Source organism: Sorex fumeus, unplaced genomic scaffold (genome assembly GCF_029834395.1).
Source record: "Sorex fumeus unplaced genomic scaffold, SorFum_2.1 ptg000034l, whole genome shotgun sequence".
Taxonomy (NCBI): domain Eukaryota; kingdom Metazoa; phylum Chordata; class Mammalia; order Eulipotyphla; family Soricidae; genus Sorex; species Sorex fumeus.
In genome coordinates this window covers 27,213,886-27,227,355 of record NW_026606091.1, presented here as the reverse complement: position 1 = coordinate 27,227,355, position 13,470 = coordinate 27,213,886, and the positions used below count along the sequence as shown (strand labels likewise).

At 56.0% G+C, this 13,470-nt stretch overlaps 1 protein-coding gene and 1 pseudogene across 1 annotated transcript in view; one reads left to right on the top strand and one right to left on the bottom strand.

The window, feature by feature from the left end:
* Positions 1–13,470, bottom strand: part of LOC130026599 (polypeptide N-acetylgalactosaminyltransferase 12-like) — a 308,882-nt gene that overhangs the window by 119,459 nt on the left and 175,953 nt on the right. The gene's annotated exons all lie outside the window — the stretch shown is intronic.
* On the top strand, positions 12,923–13,003 carry LOC130026669 (uncharacterized; annotated as a pseudogene).

Here is a 13,470-nt window from a genome sequence, read left to right as displayed (position 1 = left end):
GGGCATGGCTGACCAAATTCCTGGAAATTACTGGAACAGGATGGCTCTGCCTTCTGAGGCTTTGCCATCTGGTCTGATACATGAATCTGGACACACTTCTTATCACCAGTAGAGTGTCACTCAGCCAAGGCTGTCCCAACAGGTCCAGGTGTGCAGGAGCAAAGAGAGTCGGGGCCTGGTTCTCTATTACGTGGGGTCTGACCGTGCTGTGATGGTGGCAGTGGGACTTGTATTAGGGAATCTGATGGTCCACAAAGAAGTGGGGCGCTATTATCAGGGATCAGCTCCGTACAGACTCGGGGACACTAGAAACATGTTCCATCCACGGCCCCATCCTGCTCCACTGATAACACACTGTCTTCCTGCTAGGGTGGGTGCCATCCAGGGGGAGCCTGGCTGAGGGGACAGCACCTTGGACCCACCTGCTGCAGGAGCACTTTCAAGTGCTCATCCTGAGAAACCTGATGTGGCCATTAGGGGGCAAAGTGGGGTCTGTCCCTGGTGCACTGCAGAGGGGAATGGGGAAACAGGCACCAGGGGCAGGGGAGGCCATGGAGGTGCTGCAGTGAAAGGCAGGGCTCTGGGTGCTGCATCCTGCCCTCCCTCCTGGGGACGCATCCGTGATTGAGACCTTCAACCCTTGGGGTGGACTCTCCTGGGGTCATTGACAGGCTTCACACAGGGGCAGGCAGGTGACGCGTCTTGGCATGGTGACATGGCCGAGGCTTCCCACAATCTAGAAGCAATTGTCAACTACTGGCCAGACCTGCCCTGCCCAGTGACACACACACCCACACAGGCCTGGGATAGATCCATTTATTGCAACAATCGTGAAAATCAGACAGTGACGGTCAGGGAGAAAGCCCGCCTTCCTCCTTCCCTCTTCTCAGCCAGCAATACAAAGTCCCCAAACAGCCCCAAAGAGTGTGTAGAATCCGGTCACTGGATGGTACCAGCGGCCAAGCTTCAGGGCTGTCATGCGCAGAAACAGGACCCCACAATGGGGAGGGGAGAGCTGAGTTGTAACTTCTGACCTCCAAATCATTGTTTGCTAGTGCTTGGGGGATATATCTGCCATCCTGATCCCTTGGACCTTGTGGAGGGGGACATTTCTTCCCTCTGATCCCTCGGACCTTGCAGAGGGGGACATCTCGGCACCCCGATCCCTGGCGTCTCGTGGTGGGGGTCATCTCTGGCCTCCCCGATCAATCGCGTCAAGTGGGGGGGGGGGCATTTCTGGCCCCCATCCCTGGCGTCTAGTAATTGGGGGGCATCTCTGGCCCCCCCAATCCATGGCTTCTATTGGTGGGGGGGCATCTCTAGCCGCCCCCGATCCCTGGCGTCTAGTGGTTGGGGGGTATCTCTGGCCCCCCGATCCCTGGCGTCTCGTGGTGAGGGGTATCTCTGGCCACCCCAATAACTGGCATCTAGTGGTTGGGGGGGCATCTCTGGCCCCCCATCCCTGGCGTCTAGTGGGGGAGCATATAAGGCCCCCCCATCCCTGGCGTCTAGCGGTGGGGGGCATCTCTGCCCCCCCGTTAATCCTTGCCATCTAGTGGGGGGGGAATCTCTGGCCCCCCCAATCCCTGGCGTCTAGTGGGGGGGCATCTCTGGCCCCCCCTTGATCCTTGCCCTCTAGTGGGGGGGAATCTCTGCCCCCCCCGATCCCTGGCGTGTAGTGGGGGGGGCATCTCTGCCCCCCTGTTAATCCTTGCCATCTAGTGGGGGGGGGATCTCTGCCCCCCCCAATCCCTGCCGTCTAGTGGTGGGGGGGCATCTCTGGCCCCCCCTTGATCCTTGCCCTCTACTGGGGGGGAATCTCTGCCCCCCCCGATCCCTGGAGTTTAGTGGTGGGGGGGCATCTCTACCCCCCCGTTAATCCTTGCCATCTAGTGGGGGGGAATCTCTGGCCCCACCGATGCCTGGCGTGTAGTGGTGGGGGGGCATCTCTGCCCCCCCCGTTAACCCTTGCCATCTAGAGGGGGGGAATCTCTGGCCCCCCCTTGATCCTTGCCCTCTACTGGGGGGGGGAATCTCTGGCCCCCCCCGATCCCTGGAGTTTAGTGGGGGGGGGCATCTCTGCCCCCCCGTTAATCCTTGCCATCTAGTGGGGGGGAATCTCTGGCCGCACCTTGATCCTTGCCCTCTAGTGGGGGGGGAATCTCTGGCCCCCCCTTGATCCTTCCCATCGAGTGGGGGGGGAATCTCTGGCCCTCCCTTGATCCTTCCCATCTAGTGGGGGGAATCTCTGGCCCCCCCTTGATCCTTGCCCTCTAGTGGGGGGGTAATCTCTGGCCCCTCCTGATCCCTGGCGTCTAGTGGTGGGGGGGCATCTCTGCCCCCCCTTAATACTTGCCCTCTAGAGGGGGGGAATCTCTGCCCCCCCCGATCCCTGGCGTCTAGTGGGGGGAGCATCTCTGCCCCCCCCATAATCCTTGCCCTCTAGTGGGGGGGAATCTCTGCCCCCCCCCGAATCCTGGCGTCTAGTGGGGGGGCATCTCTGGCACCCCCATTTCCTGGGGTCTATTGGAGGGGGAAACTGTGCCCCTTGATCCCTGGGGTGTCTAGGGGTGGGGACATTTCTTACCCCACATCTCGGGGTCTAGTGGATGGAGACTTTACTGTCCCCCTGATCTCCCGTTTCTTGAGATGGAGAATAGTTGTGGCTTTGCCCTGATCCCTGGTCTTGCAGTGAGGGATATCCCTGGTTCTAGTGGAGGGAGAAGAGCAAAGGGCAGAGGAAGAAGGCAGAACTCGGGTGGCGTGGGGAGGACGGGCCTGGGCTAGATCAATTGGGTGAGAGCGGCAGGGTGCTTAGGTGCAGTAAAATCGAGGTGTCAGCTGGGTGTCAGGCTGCCAGTGGAGCTCTTGCTGACCAGCTGCGTTTTCTGGATTTTCGGCGGGTCATTACAGGACCTGGGTCCGATGACGGTGGACTCCTCTTCCTTAAGGACAGCAACAGGAGCGTCTCTGGATCTCACACAGGCCATGGTCCCTGCCCCCTGGGACTTGACTGACTCCTCCAGCTCCTGGACTCTGGCACTCCTCCTGCCTGGCCTCCTGTGCCTCCTCCTTGTCTGTGGCCTCCAGCTCCTCACGTTTTGTGTCCAGGAGCACCTGTGTGTTGTTCGTCTCCACGCCAATCCCTTTTGAGTGGATGGGATGTGGGGCAGCATAAGGGTCTCAACCAAGGAAGGGAGGTGGGGGGCTGGGGGTGGGGCCGCCTGGCTCCCCTCCCCAGTAGCCCCGCCCTCTGACCCACAGGGGCTTCTTCCTGTCACTCACCCTTTTCCGGGACTCCTTTTCACTTTACCAGGTTCTGCAGCTACTGTTTCTGCTGCTGAGTCCCACAGAAGAGCACCTGGGGTGAAGGCACTAGCTGAGGAGGCAGGTCTAGGGCCTTCCTGCCCCAGAGCCCGTGGCCCCTCTCTCACCTGGTCTCCCTCAGCTCCCTGATGGCGGCCTCCAGCAGGGCCTGCTGCCTTGGTGGCACCTGCAGCAGCTGGTCTATGGGCTGCTTCTGCCGCAGCATCCGCTGGTTCAGCTGCTCCTCCTTGGAGCCCAGGTGACAGCGGGCATCCAGGTGCTCTTGTCGGCAGCTGTGTGCATTTCCAGGTACCAGCAGAATCGGCCCCAGGGAGGCCATTGGCACTGCACCTTTTGGTCGTGCACCGGGATCTGTGGGAGGTAGGACAGTGTCTGTGAGGACAGGCAGGAGGACCGACTACTTCCCAGCCAGGAGATGCAGGGCTCAGACCCTCAGCCACAGGCCCCCATGGTGTCTTTGTCCCAGAGCCTAGGAGTTGGGTCTCCCTCTGCCTCGGACCCTGACTCCTACCTGGCAACTGCCAACTCCAGACCCCTCTGTGTAGTGTGGGCCAGTCAGTGCCACCACAGCCCTCAGGGCATTCTGACCTGTCCTTCCTGCCATCACCCAAGGCAGGCTCTTGGCCTCACTGGTGGTCTCACCAGCCCATTTCACAGACCAGGAAAGTCACAGCCCAGAAGACTGAATGGTTATGCCCCAAGAATACCCCAGGGTGGAGGGGAGCTGATGGCCTGCAAACCCCTGCCCCCTCTCTCAAAACTCTTCGAGTACGGCAACTTTTCGTGGGCTCGCAGTGAAGATATGTTGGAATGATAGGTGATAATTGGAGATGATAGGAGACTCGTTCAGCTCCAAGACTGCGGAATGTTACCCAGACCCCTTCCACTGTTACAGAGACACAACTCGAGCCTGGCCGGGCTCCCGGCCGGCCACCCCACAGCCCTCAGACTCCAGGCGGCGCTGCGCCCGCTTCTCTCACCCCAGCTCAGTCCCCTCGGCCCCCAGTCGCATCCGCAGTTGTTCTCCGGGTTCACCTGTTGTTCCTGGAACCTCCTGCCTCCACCTGTCCTTCGAAATGTTTTCAACGATGTGGCTGTTTCGGGGGCACCCAGAGGCCCGTAAACCTGAGAGGAAGCAGACAGTCAAGGACCCCAGACCTTCAACCCCACCCAAACTTCATGGTCCACAGCCCCGACTCTTGGTTCCTCCTGCTCATCTCGGGGGCTGCTCATTTCTCACCGCCATCTGCTGCTCCGGGCACCTTACTAAGTAGATTCTTTCCTGCTTTGGACCCATTGGAGCCCTCCTGGCAGTGCTGGCAGGGACACGAGGGACAACTAGAAACAAGCGTTCTATGTCCCGGCCCTAGAGCTCTCTGCATTTTCAGGGTTGTAACATTCTGGGGAGTGGACAGCTGACCCCATTTCCTCTGGCTGCCCGCAGAGCAGGACACAGGTGTGAAGGGACAGGGAGACTCGCCCAGCTCCTGCTCCCAGCCGGTCTCCCGTGTCACAATGCCCCATTCACAGGACCCCTCCCTGGAAACTCGAAGTCAGTCCTCCCCGACTTGCCCTCCTCGGACATCACAGATTTCAAGCTCCTGGTGCTGTGCACCAGCCCAAATCACTCAACCCTTAAGGATGACGCTCTAAATTGCAAACTTCTGCCTTTATCAGATACACTTGATGTTTTAAAATTCTGTACTTTCAGCTCTTTCTGTCCCAAACAAGAGGGGAAGGGTGTTTTTGCACAGTTAAACCCACTGCCAGGTGGGTCTGTGGTGAGGTTTCTGGGAGTCAGGGACCCTGCTTTGACTCCCCAGCTCCTCAGTGATGCCCTGAGCTCCCACCCCCATTGTTTCCTGAGTTGGGTGGGCCAGCGTCCAGCCACCCAGGTCTTTGGTCAGCGGGAGGCCAGGAGATCCTATTCTGGTGGCAGGAGGAAACAGGGCCTGGAGAGAGGGTCTCTGGGGACTCCCATCCCAGAGTCCCGGGAGACCCTGGCGAGGACAGAAGTTGCTGGAGGACAAGACTGCCTGAAAACGTGGCTGTCAATGGGCGGAGGCTTTATCCTGGGCCTCCTGGCCACACACTGACCAGTGCAGAACCAGCGCATGGCCCAGGGCTGGCGGGTTAGCACCGACCTAGCACTTTTTCTTCCCATCTTTTCATGCTCTGCCAATTTCCAATGATCCCCTAGGGAAAGGGTCAACATGCAGAAGGTGCATTGGGGCCACTTCTCCCTTAAGCCTCCTAGAGAGAGGGTGTCCCGAGGGGCGGGGCCACGAGCATTTCTATAGGCAGGGATGTGGCCGTGGCCTCAGGACACTCTGGGTGATTCCTCCCTGCCTTGCCCTCCTCAGACATCACAGGCTTCAAACTCCTGGTGCCAAGCACCAGCCCAAATCATTCACCCTAACGGATGAGGCACTGCCATGTGACTCTCCGCCTTTACAAGATATATCTGATGTTTTAAAATTCTGTTCTTCCATCTCTTTCTGTCCTAAATTAGACGGGAAGGGTGTGGTCGCACGGTAAGAGGTTTTTGGCAGGAGGGTATGTGGTGAGGGGTCTGTGTACCCGGGGGCCCTGCTTTGACTCCCCAGCGCCACTGAGGCAGCTCCTCAGCATTTCCCTGAGCTCCTGAGCTGGGGAGCCAGTGTCCAGCCACCCAGGTCTTTGGACAGCAGGAGCCCAGGAGGTCCTATTCTGGGGACAGGAACGGACAGGTCCTGGAGAGGGGCTCTCTGGGGACTTCCATCCCAGAGCCCCGGGAGACCCTGACGAGGACAGAGGCTGCTGGGGACAAAACTGCCGGAAGTCTTGCTGGAAATGGGCCCGGGCTTGATCCTGTGGCCTCGGGGCCATACGCTGACCAGTGCAGGGCCAACGCAGGGCCTTTTCTTACCGTCCGTTGCGCTCTGCGAATTTCCAACGATCTCCTAGAGATGACACCTAGAGGTGACCCGTAGATGACCCGTGGAAGGGTCACCATCTGGAGGTGACCCCTAGATGACCCCTCGAAGGGTCAACAGGGGGAAGGTGTGATGGGGCCACTTCTCCCTGAAGCATCCTTGAGAGAGGGTCCCCGAGAGGCGGGGCCACGAGCTTTTTTTATAGGCAGGGAAGGGGGCGTGGCCTCGGGGCTGCAACCCCATTGGCCAGGGAGAAATCTAGAGCTCCCAGGGGCAACCTCACAATGAAGGCTGCACCAGCCTCTGCCCTGGTGGGCCTGACGGGCCTCCCCACCCCCACCCGGACCCTCGGGCACTGCCCCCTACCGACGATGGTGGCTTGGAACTCTGTGGGCCTCACGGTGGGCCAGGAGCACTGACCCTTTCGGTCTCCCGTAGCTCAGTCCACGACTTTCTCATTCCCAGAGATCACGTCCCCCCATGCCCAGGCTGGGCTGCAGCTGCCAGGATTCGCCCCTGAGCACCCCTAGGTCTGGCCTGGCTGCTGCTGTGGGAGCCCAGCGAGCCTGGCAGAGGGGCTGTCCTGGTCGCTGTCCCAACTGCCCCTCACTCCAGCCCCTCTCCTTTATCTTCTTGGAGCCCCTGCCCCCTGCCCTGCCCCTCTCCTCTCCTGAAGCCCGCAGAGTTCTTGCTCCCACCTTATCCTGTGTCCACGTTCTCTCTGTCCTTCTGTCTCTGCTTCCTCCCTGACGTGCAGCAGCCAGTTTGTGGGGCCATGAGCCCCCAGACCCAGTCAGTCCCTGACCAATTCCCCCTGTTGCTCAGAGACTTCCCTTTCTGAGTCCTGGAGGGCTCTTAATGACCCCATAGAACCTCCCCACCCCAGCTCTGCCCCTTTCTCTGATACTCAGTCTATGCTACTGGGAGCTGGACACCAGACTTGGCCTTGGGGAACCTTGATGCTTCTCTGGTGTTGATCCCGGCGTGCTCTGGAAATCCCTCTCAATACACACACTCCCAACTAGGGCCACTAAGCCTGGCCATGCTGCCCTCACGAGTCCTGCAGCCTGAAAGCAACCCCAAATCCCCCATATCGCCCGTGCCCACTATGGCATCCACGAATGCACCTGTCCTCCCTGCCCTGAGCACATTCAGGCCCCAGTGGTCTCCGTCTGTCTCCTGTAGCTCTGACATCTCCCCCTCTCACTTTCGCTGGGCTGAGAATCAAATTTATCTCTGATGGTGGGGCACAGGGTCACTGTGGGCTTGTGCTGTCTGGGGAGCCTGTGGGCAGTGAAGGGTTCCACACTGGGGTGAGGCTCTGGGCAGAGAAATTCCATCCAGTCCTTGAGAGGTTTGGGAAATACCTGGAGGTTTGCAGGTCCTTTACCTGAGACATGATCTGGCCACTAGGGGGCCTGGCACCCACGAAGCATTGGGGGCAAGGTGGGGGCTCTTCCCGGTGGGCACTACAGAGGAGGTGTAGACGGAACAGGCACCATGGGCATGGGAATGGCATGTCAGGTTCTGATCCATGGGGAGACCCCCACAGGACAGCTCATGCTTCATCAAGAAGCATGAGCCGTTCCCTGGCAGGACCCACCCACCCAATGCCACACACCCACACAGGCTGGGATGCATCCATTTGTAGAAACAATCTTGGAAACAGGACAGTGGCTGTCAGGGAGACTGATTCAGCCCTCTCCCCTCTCTCTCCTCTGTCACCAATTCATGATCCCCTAAACTGTCCCAGGTAGTGCCTAGAACTCAGTTGCTGACTTTTCCAGCCTCCATCCTTTTCAGGACTTCCTTTCCCAGAATAGAAACAGTGCACTGGAGGAGGGGGAGCTCTCGGCTCAGACTTTTGCTTGGTCTGTAGCCCATGAACCGAAGGTTTGAGTGTTGCCTCGTTTTCCCTCGGCCAAGGAGGGGTAGATGGTTGTAGCCAAGTGCCGTTTTGAAAATCGGATGCTCTGAATGAGTGTTTCCTCTAAGCACTGAGATCCTTCCAAGTACTGCTTCATTGACCCTCATGGCCTGTGTACATACCTGAGAGGTTTGGGGTTTGTGGGGATCTCTATTTGCTCCAGCCTTTGTGATCAGGAGACCCTGTGGTGCCAGGGAACGTTCTTGACCTCATGCATCCCAAGCCTGTACTGAGTCTCCTGAGACTTCTCTCTGGCCTTCTGCACCGAATTTTAACTCAGAAAGTGGAAAATGCCCTGGACCATGCAAGGACAGCCCACAAACCGGAAATATCTGAACATTTAGGTGGGAAAGCAGGGGTGAGGAGGCATTCTCCACTCCTCTCTCCTGGGATATAGTCTAAGGTGGGGGGTGCGGAGGTGGTCATTTATTATTGCTACTATTTGGACTATTTCTATGGGGGTGAGTATTTCTGCTCCTGGGACTCCTTATTGTGTAGTGGTGGAGGACATGTTTCCTATCTAAGCTCTGTTCTCTGTTGTGGGATATTTCTTGCCCCAGAGCTCTAGTGTCTAGTTTGGAAAACAATTTTCCCCAACATCCCTAGTGTTTTTTTTTTTTGGAGGAAATTTCAACTCTGCTCATTCCTGGTGCCTAATAATTGTGAACATTTCTGTCCTCGGAACCCTGCTGTCTATTGTTAGGGGAAACCTCTGCACCCCATGTCACTGGTGCCTACTGCTTGGGGCCTGTTTTTGCCTCCCAGACCACTAGTGTCTATTACTAGGGGACATTTCTGCCCCCCACATCCCCGGTGCCCAGTGTTGGGGGACATTTCTGCCTCCAGATGCACGGTCTTCCCCACACCGCCAGCTTGTCCTTCTTGACTGTTACCACCTCCAGCTCCTCAGGCTTTATGATCTCCACTGTGTTCGCCTCCACTTCAGTGCCCTTAGATTGACTGAAACTGGATAGACTGAGGGGCAGCCCCAGGCTCTCTGCCAACCAAGGGAGCTGGAGGGCTCGGGGGCAGTGTTCGCCTATTTCTGCCCCCAGGTGTCCTACCTCTTGACCCCCACTGGGGGCTTCTTCCTCCTGAGGACCCTGACACACATTTTCAGGACACTTTTGTGTCAAACCAGCAGCCAAGTCCTGCCCTGAGTCAGGCCACTGTGGACTGTCCAAGTGGACTGTCACTGCTCAGGCAGAGTCACGACTGGAGACCCAGTGCTGTCACCTCCTTCCCCTCCCTCACCCCTACCACCTAACAGGGAAATCCCTCTTATGGCCTCTAAGAATTTGAGCAGTCCTTCCTTAGGGCACTGGGAAAAGGCCGGCCCTGTCTGCTTGCAGCACTTTTCTTTGGGTGTTAGCACCACACCCAGACATGCTCAGGCTTTACCCCGACTTAGCTCAGGGACCATTCCCAGTAGAACTAGGGGGCCCATTGATCCAACGTCAGCAGTGTGCAAGATGATCACTTTATCTGCTGAACTAATGCCCTGCTCCAAGCAGTATTTTTTTTCAGCTGCTTCCCACCTAAATCTCCTTCCTGTAGAGTTGGGCTCCCTTAAAGATGCCTCACTCCCCCTTCTGTACGGCACCGTGCCCAGGGAGACAGCCCCGTGGAACCAGAAGCTTCCAATCCAAGCACTTTCAGACTTTTCAAGAATGGGCCCCAGGGATATTGCTGGGGTGAAGGTGCTTGCCCTGATGCAGCCCAGCCCTGTTCAAGTCCTGATACTAGGATCTCCTGAGCCCTGCCGAAGAGGAGAGTGCACCTCTACCCACATTTCTCGCAGGCTAATTTCAGACAGGCTACCCTGGAGAGCAGGAGCTGCCATGAGGCACAGGGTCTGGGAGAGACCAGACAGCACGGAAATCACCCGAGATGTCCCAGAGGTGGTCTGTCACACTGTTCAACTTAGAAACCTGGGAAAATCCCCCAAATATTCCTACATTATTGATATGCTCCCGATCCTTCTTGGCACCAAGAAAGCTTGGTCATTTCTTGTTCCATACTTCCTGTCAGCTGCTTGCTAATACCCCGTCGCCCATCAGATCCGCTGTAAAACTGATCTCTCGCCTTGTGCGGTGTTCAGTCTTTGGAGCTGTTCATTCCATTAGCACTGTTATCTGATCATGTTCTCCCACATTCCAAAATGTGCTTTTTTTTCCTTTTATGGGTCACACCAAGCGATGCCCAGGGATTACTCCTGGCTCATGCACTCAGGAATTACTCCTGGTGGTGCTCAGGGAACCATATGGGATTCTGGGAATCAAATCCAGGTCAGCCGTGTGCAAGGCAAACACCCTACTCACTGTGCTATCACTCCAGTCCCTGATGCTTGGTTTTTAGTTAGCTTTAGGCAGAAATTTTGGCAAAGTTCGTATGAGTTCATAGTCGTTGAAAACTCAAAGTGATATTAATGCTGCAATTCTCATTTGTGAAACAACAAAACTCACTACCAAGCAGGGGAGAAAGCAAGACAAGACCAAAAGGAAAAAGAGCAACACCCAAGCAGTGGCACCTGGTGCACAGGAGGAGTTGGCAGAGAGCATGGCAGCTGGGTGGCACTGCCATTCGTCCAGTGGAGACAGCACGACACCAGTCGTGTGGTTAAGGGCAGGCGCCAGCACCTCCAGTGTGCCCTTGGTCTAGAGGCGGCGAGAACTGGCAGGGCAGACAAGGGGCAGGGAGAAAGAGGGGAGCCAGAGCAGGAGCAGGAGTCAGGGGTGGAGGATGCGGAGGGGCAGAAGGCAGGCCCCAGATCATTGCCCCAGAGGGCCATGACATGCTGCAGGAGAGAACAAAGTGCCAATATGACACCAGACAAGCTGTGACCCTCTGTGAAAGGGAGTGGCAGACATTCAAAGTTGGGTAGCTTCCAGAAACGTCTACTGACACCAGGACCACTTGGACAGTCTGACAGAGTCGCAGGGAGTCCCCAGGCAGGCAGGGAAGGCAGGGTAACTTGGTACCTACACTCCCAAGAAAAGCCTCGTGGAAATGGTCGCCCCATGACCTCAAGACAGGGCAACATAGGAAGAGAGCTCAATGAAGGTATCGGAGGTGCAGCCCTTCCCGGCTTTTGCTGGGCCTGAGAATCCATGGTCTCAGCAGATGCTGGGGGTTTCATATGGAAAACAAGGCTCTCCCTGTTCCCCACTTTAGTATCTTATTTGCGTTCGATCTCCAGACAGAGCTAGAAGCGCAAATAAATGTCCACCTTGACACTGTATATTCCCCCTTTGGAAAATACCCTCTCCAGGCGCCCTCTAATGGCAGTATCATGCCCCTCTGCTGGTAAACTCATGCTAGGAGTGAGCCTCCAGAGACAGCCACAATGTCAGGTAACCCGTGAGGTGTGGTTAGGGATAGGGAAAGATACTGCGCAGGTCTGAGAGGCAGGAATAGTGGTGAGATGCAGCTCAACTGGGAGCAACCCATTGGCCTCAGTTGAGAAGTCATGATCTGCGCCGAGTCAGTGTGGTCGCTCCTGCTGGTCACCTTGTGGTACCCAGCCCTTCCACTCTCTTGAGTCTGTTTTCCTCTAGTGACCAATGATTGACCGGCCTGAACCTCAAAAGATGTGTTTCTCCCTTTGGAAATTGTTCCAGGAAGCAGACCCGTTTGCGTTTGGGCCAAAGGACCCAGAGACAGGTGGAAACCTCAGTCACTGTGGACCCGTTGCCCAAGGATTCAAAAACTCGGCCACCTTCTTCAGGAAGACCCTGGCTCTGGACTTAAGCAAATCCTCGTTGGAGCCCTGGAATGGACCATCCTGCAGTCTGTAGATGATAAGGTCCTAGTGTCAGAAGCCTAAGAGAACTGAAAGAGAGCCTCAGAGGCTCTGCTCCAGCTCTTGGTTGAGGCTGGGCACCAGACCTCCTGGAAGAATGAGCATTTAGAAGTGAGAAAAAGAAAAACAAATAACCTAAAAAAATCAGCAGTGGGGCTCCAGAGGCATAGAGGTTGATCCTCTTAGTGCCTGAGAAAGGGCACCAGGCTCTAGGTGCCCTGACCCAGGGTAGGGCCATTGGCAGAGGTCTGGGCATACCTGTATCTGAGGTAGGGGGCTCTGATCTCTCGCTGTGCCACAAAGGTAAACAAACTACCTCCAGGACCCCATTCAGGGGAGTCAGTGATGACTAACAAAGGGCCCCAGTGGCTACCAATTGTCCAGATGGCACAGTCCCTGGGATTATGATGTGAAAACCCACATCTAAGTTTTGCAACTCTAGATTTTGATGTGAAAACCCACTCTAACTTTCGCGACCCCAGCCTTTCTGCTTATCGGATGGGACCCCATCCTCTGACTTGCAAGAAGCAGTGGACTAAATCTCTTGCTCAGAACCACTGAACAGTTCAGGAGCAGTATCCAACCTGAGTGGCATCCGGATAAACACCATAAGAATGAAGCCCTGAATCCCTCTGGAAAGACTGGGTAGGGGCGGGTGCGCTCGGCGAGGGATAGGGACAAGCACGAAACATGGTGAGACCCCACGATCTCTTAATTTTCATATTAAAAGGTAAAGGTAAAAGGTAAAGGCACTCCCGTTGATCGTCGATTTGCTCAAGCGGGCCCAGTAACGTCTCCATTGGAGACTTTGTTGTTACTATGTTTGGCATATCGAATACTCTCGGTAGCTTGCCGGGCTCTCCAAGAGGGGCGGAGGAATTGAACTCGGGTCGGCCATGTTGGCCGCTTGTAAGGCGAACGCCCTAACACTGTGCTATCACTCCATCCCCCGGAGCTTCTCGGCCTTTTGGCTAAGATAAAGTGTAGTATCTGTTCATATTAAAAATTGAAATTTATTTATTTGGATTTATTTTTTAATTGGGTTATTATTTTATGTTTTGAGTTTGCTCCTGCACATATGGATGTGTTGGAGGCTGTGTACCTTTTTTTTAATCCAAGAATTTTCTTTTTATTATTTTTTTATTAGTTAAACCCCATGAGGTACAATTGTAGACTTATAAATTTTTGTGCTTGGGTTTCAGTCACACAATGATCAAGTACCCATTCCTCTACCAGCACCCATCCTGCACCACCACGGGTCCCAGCATCCCTCCTACCCCACCAACCCCCTTTCCCACCCTGTCTCTTTGGCAGTGCATTCCCCCTTGTTCTCTCTCTCCCCATTTGGGTGCTGTGGTTTGCAAGAGAGAAACTGAGTGGTAGTCATGTTTGGTCTATAGTCTACTTTCAGCATGCATCTCCCACCCTGGGAGGATCCTCCCAGCACCCTTGATTTGGTGCCCTCTTCTCTACCTGAGCTTACTTGGAGACTGTGTAAC